Here is a 5,967-nt window from a genome sequence, read left to right as displayed (position 1 = left end):
TCACACTGGCAATGCAGTTCTCAGAAAGTTCTCTTTAGTTATTAGTGAGGATATTTCCTTATCACCATGGGCCCAATAGGCTCCCAAATATACTTTGCAGATTCCACGAAAAGAGTGTAGCAAACTGCTTCTTGAGGCAGAGGTTGTAACTCTGTGAGTGAACTCACAATCAGAAAGAAGTTTCTCAGAAAGCTTCTTTCACGTTTTGAAGGATGATGAAATTTCCTTTATCAGCGTAGGCCTCAATGTGATCCAAAGAAGCCCTTCTCAGATTCCTCAAAGACAGTGTTAATGGACTGCTCCACGAAACATAAGTGTAACTCTGTGAGATGAATTCACCCATCACCAAGAAGTTTCTAAGAAAGCTTCTCTAGTTTTCATCTGTGGATACATTCTTTGTCACTAATGTTCATTGCGCTATGAAGTATCTAATTGCAGATTTCCAGAAAACTGTGCTAACAAACTGATCACTGAAGAGAAACGTGTAACTCTTTGGAGTTGCATTCACACTGGTCAATGCAGTTTCTCAGAAAGTTCTCTTAGTTTTATGTGAGGATATTTCCTTTATCACCATGGGCCCCAATAGGCCCAAATACACTTTGCAGATTCCACGAAAAGAGTGTTAGCAAACTGCTTCTTGAGGCAGAGTTTGTAACTCTGTGAGATGAACTCACAGATCAGAAAGAAGTTTCTCAGAAAGCTTCTTTCACGTTTTGAACGGATGAAATTTCCTTTATCAGCGTAGGCCTCAATGTGATCCAAAGAAGCCCTTCTCAGATTCCTCAAAGACAGTGTTAATGGACTGGCCACGAAACATAAGTGTAACTCTGTGAGATGAATTCACACATCACCAAGAAGTTTCTAAGAAAGCTTCTTTCTAGTTTTCATCTGTGGATATTTCCTTTGTCACTGTAATGTTCATTGCGCTATGAAGTATCTAATTGCAGATTTCCAGAAAACTGTGCTAACAAACTGATCACTGAAGAAAAACGTGTAACTCTGTGAGTTGCATTCACACTTGGCAATGCAGTTTCTCAGAAAGCTTCTCTTTAGTTATTATGTGAGGATATTTCCTTTATCACCATGGGCCCCAATAGGCTCCCAAATATCACTTTGCAGATTCCACGAAAAGAGTGTTAGCAAACTGCTTCTTGAGGCAGAGGTTGTAACTCTGTGAGATGAACTCACAGATCAGAAAGAAGTTTCTCAGAAAGCTTCTTTCACGTTTTGAACGGATGAAATTTCCTTTATCAGCGTAGGCCTCAATGTGATCCAAAGAAGCCTTCTCAGATTCCTCAAAGACAGTGTTAATGGACTGCTCCACGAAACATAAGTGTAACTCTGTGAGTGAATTCACACATCACCAAGAAGTTTCTAAAAAGCTTCTTTTAGTTTTCATCTGTGGATATTTCCTTTGTCACTGTAATGTTCATTGCGCTATGAAGTATCTAATTGCAGATTTCCAGAAAACTGTGCTAACAAACTGATCACTGAAGGAAACGTAACTCTGTGAGTTGCATTCACCATGGCAATGCATTTCTCAGAAAGCTTCTCTTTAGTTATTATGTGAGGATATTTCCTTTATCACCATGGGCCCCAATAGGCTCCCAAATATCACTTTGCAGATTCCACGAAAAGAGTGTTAGCAAACTGCTTCTTGAGGCAGAGGTTGTAACTCTGTGAGATGAACTCACAGATCAGAAGAAGTTTCTCAGAAAGCTTCTTTCACGTTTTGAACGGATGAAATTTCCTTTATCAGCGTAGGCCTCAATGTGATCCAAAGAAGCCCTTCTCAGATTCCTCAAAGACAGTGTTAATGGCCTGCCACGAAACATAAGTGTAACTCTGTGAGATGAATTCACCATCACCAAGAAGTTTCTAAGAAAGCTTCTTTCTAGTTTTCATCTGTGGATATTCCTTTGTCACTGTAATGCTCATTGCGCTATGAAGTATCTAATTGCAGATTTCCAGAAAACTGTGCTAACAAACTGATCCACTGAAGAGAAACGTGTAACTCTGTGAGTTGCATTCACACATGGCAATGCAGTTTCTCAGAAAGCTTCTCTTTAGTTATTATGTGAGGATATTTCCTTATCACCATGGGCCCCAATAGGCTCCCAAATATCACTTTGCAGATTCCACGAAAAGAGTGTTAGCAAACTGCTTCTTGAGGCAGAGGTTGTAACTCTGTGAGATGAACTCACAGATCAGAAAGAAGTTTCTTCAGAAAGCTTCTTTCACGTTTTGAACGGATTGAAATTTCCTTTATCAGCGTAGGCCTCAATGTGATCCAAAGAAGCCCTTCTCAGATTCCTCAAAGACAGTGTTAATGGACCTGCTCCACGAAACATAAGTGTAACTCTGTGAGATGAATTCACACATCACCAAGAAGTTTCTAAGAAAGCTTCTTTCTAGTTTTCATCTGTGGATATTTCTTGTCACTGTAATGTTCATTGCGCTATGAAGTATCTAATTGCAGATTTCCAGAAAACTGTGCTAACAAACTGATCACTGAAGAGAAACGTGTAACTCTGTGAGTTGCATTCACACATTGGCAATGCAGTTTCTCAGAAAGCTTCTCTTTAGTTATTATGTGAGGATATTTCCTTTATCACCATGGGCCCCAATAGGCTCCCAAATATCACTTTGCAGATTCCACGAAAAGAGTGTTAGCAAACTGCTTCTTGAGGCAGAGGTTGTAACTCTGTGAGATGAACTCACAGATCAGAAAGAAGTTTCTCAGAAAGCTTCTTTCACGTTTTGAACGGATGAAATTTCCTTTATCAGCGTAGGCCTCAATGTGATCCAAAGAAGCCCTTCTCAGATTCCTCAAAGACAGTGTTAATGGACTGCTCCACGAAACATAAGTGTAACTCTGTGAGATGAATTCACACATCACCAAGGAGTTTCTAAGAAAGCTTCTTTCTAGTTTTCATTCTGTGGATATTTCCTTTGTCACTGTAATGTTCATTGCGCTATGAAGTATCTAATTGCAGATTTCCAGAAAACTGTGCTAACAAACTGATCACTGAAGAGAGAAACGTGTAACTCTGTGAGTTGCATTCACACGTGGCAATGCAGTTTCTCAGAAAGCTTCTCTTTAGTTATTATGTGAGGATATTTCCTTTATCACCATGGGCCCCAATAGGCTCCCAAATATCACTTTGCAGATTCCACGAAAAGAGTGTTAGCAAACTGCTTCTTGAGGCAGAGGTTGTAACTCTGTGAGATGACTCACAGATCAGAAAGAAGTTTCTCAGAAAGCTTCTTTCACGTTTTGAACGGATGAAATTTCCTTTATCAGCGCAGGCCTCAATGAGATCCATAGAAGCCCTTCTCAGATTCCTCAAAGACAGTGTTAATGGACTGCTCCACGAAACATAAGTGTAACTCTGTGAGATGAATTCACACATCACCAAGAAGTTTCTAAGAAAGCTTCTTTCTAGTTTCATCTGTGGATATTTCCTTTGTCACTAATGTTCATTGCGCTATGAAGTATCTAATTGCAGATTTCCAGAAAACTGTGCTAACAAACTGATCACTGAAGAGAAACGTGTAACTCTGTGAGTTGCATTCACACTTGGCAATGCAGTTTCTCAGAAAGCTTCTCTTTAGTTATTATGTGAGGATATTTCCTTTATCACCATGGGCCCCAATAGGCTCCCAAATATCACTTTTGCAGATTCCACGAAAAGAGTGTTAGCAAACTGCTTCTTGAGGCAGAGGTTGTAACTCTGTGAGATGAACTCACAGATCAGAAAGAAGTTTCTCAGAAAGCTTCTTTCACGTTTTGAACGGATGAAAATTTCCTTTATCAGCGTAGGCCTCAATGTGATCCAAAGAAGCCCTTCTCAGATTCCTCAAAGACAGTGTTAATGGACTGCTCACGAAACATAAGTGTAACTCTGTGAGATGAATTCACATCACCAAGAAGTTTCTAAGAAAGCTTCTTTCTAGTTTTCATCTCTGGATATTTCCTTTGTCACTGTAATGTTCATTGCGCTATGAAGTATCTAATTGCAGATTTCCAGAAAACTGTGCTAAAAACTGATCACTGAAGAGAAACGTAACTCTGTGAGTTGCATTCACACATGGCAATGCAGTTTCTCAGAAAGCTCTCTTTAGTTATTATGTGAGGATATTTCCTTTATCACATGGGCCCCAATAGGCTCCCAAATATCACTTTGCAGATTCCACGAAAAGAGTGTTAGCAAACTGCTTCTTGAGGCAGAGGTTGTAACTCTGTGAGATAAACTCACAGATCAGAAAGAAGTTTCTCAGAAAGTTTTTTCACGTTTTGAACGGATGAAATTTCCTTTATCAGCGTAGGCCTCAATGTGATCCAAAAAGCCCTTCTCAGATTCCTCAAAGACAGTGTTAATGGACTGCTCCACGAAACATAAGTGTAACTCTGTGAGATGAATTCACCATCACCAAGAAGTTTCTAAGAAAGCTTCTTTCTAGTTTTCATCTGTGGATATTCCTTTGTCACTGTAATGTCATTGCGCTATGAAGTATCTAATTGCAGATTTCCAGAAAACTGTGCTAAAAACTGATCACTGAAGAGAAACTGTAACTCTGTGAGTTGCATTCACATGGCAATGCAGTTTCTCAGAAAGCTTCTCTAGTTATTATGTGAGGATATTTCCTTTATCACCATGGGCCCCAGGCTCCCAAATATCACTTTGCAGATTCCACGAAAAGAGTGTTAGCAAACTGCTTCTTGAGGCAGAGGTTGTAACTCTGTGAGATGAACTCACAGATCAGAAAGAAGTTTCTCAGAAAGCTTCTTTCACGTTTTGAACGGAAGAAATTTCCTTTATCAGCGTAGGCCTCAGTGTGATCCAAACAAGCCCTTCTCAGATTCCTCAAAGACAGTGTTACTGGACTGCTCCACAAATAAGTGTAACTCTGTGAGATGAATTCACACATCACCAAGAAGTTTCTAAGAAAGATTCTTTCTAGTTTTCATCTATGGATATTTCCTTTGTCACTGTAATGTTCATTGCGCTATGAAGTATCTAATTGCAGATTTCCAGAAAACTGTGCTAACAAACTGATCACTGAAGAGAAACGTGTAACTCAGTGAGTTGCATTCACACTTGGCAATGCAGTTTCTCAGAAAGCTTCTCTTTAGTTATTATGTGAGGATATTTCCTTTATCACCATGGGCCCCAATAGGCTCCCAAATATCACTTTGCAGATTCCACGAAAAGAGTGTTAGCAAACTGCTTCTTGAGGCAGAGGTTGTAACTCTGTGAGATGAACTCACAGATCAGAAAGAAGTTTCTCAGAAAGCTTCTTTCACGTTTTGAACGGATGAAATTTCCTTTATCAGCGTAGGCCTCAATGTGATCCAAAGAAGCCCTTCTCAGATTCTCAAAGACAGTATTAATGGACTGCTCCACGAAACATAAGTGTAACTCTGTGAGATGAATTCACACATCACCAAGAAGTTTCTAAAAAGCTTCTTTCTAGTTTTCATCTGTGGATATTTCCTTTGTCACTGTAATGTTCATTGCGCTATGAAGTATCTAATTGCAGATTTCCAGAAAACTGTGTTAAAAAACTGATCACTGAAGAGAAACGTGTAACTCTGTGAGTTGCATTCACACCTGGCAATGCAGTTTCTCAGAAAGCTTCTTTTAGTTATTATGTGAGGATATTTCCTTTATCACCATGGGCCCCAATAGGCTCCCAAATATCACTTTGCAGATTCCACGAAGAGTGTGAGCAAACTGCTTCTTGAGGCAGAGTTTGTAACTCTGTGAGATGAACTCACAGATCAGAAAGAAGTTTCTCAGAAAGCTTCTTTCACGTTTTGAACGGATGAAATTTCCTTTATCAGCGTAGGCCTCAATGTGATCCAAAGAAGCCCTTCTCAGTTTCCCAAAGACAGTGTTAATGGACTGCTCCACGAAACATAAGTGTAACTCTGTGAGATGAATTCACACATCACCAAGAAGT

This window comes from Rhinopithecus roxellana, chromosome 19, assembly GCF_007565055.1.
Source record: "Rhinopithecus roxellana isolate Shanxi Qingling chromosome 19, ASM756505v1, whole genome shotgun sequence".
NCBI lineage: Eukaryota > Metazoa > Chordata > Mammalia > Primates > Cercopithecidae > Rhinopithecus > Rhinopithecus roxellana.
Note: the sequence above shows the minus strand (reverse complement) of the source record.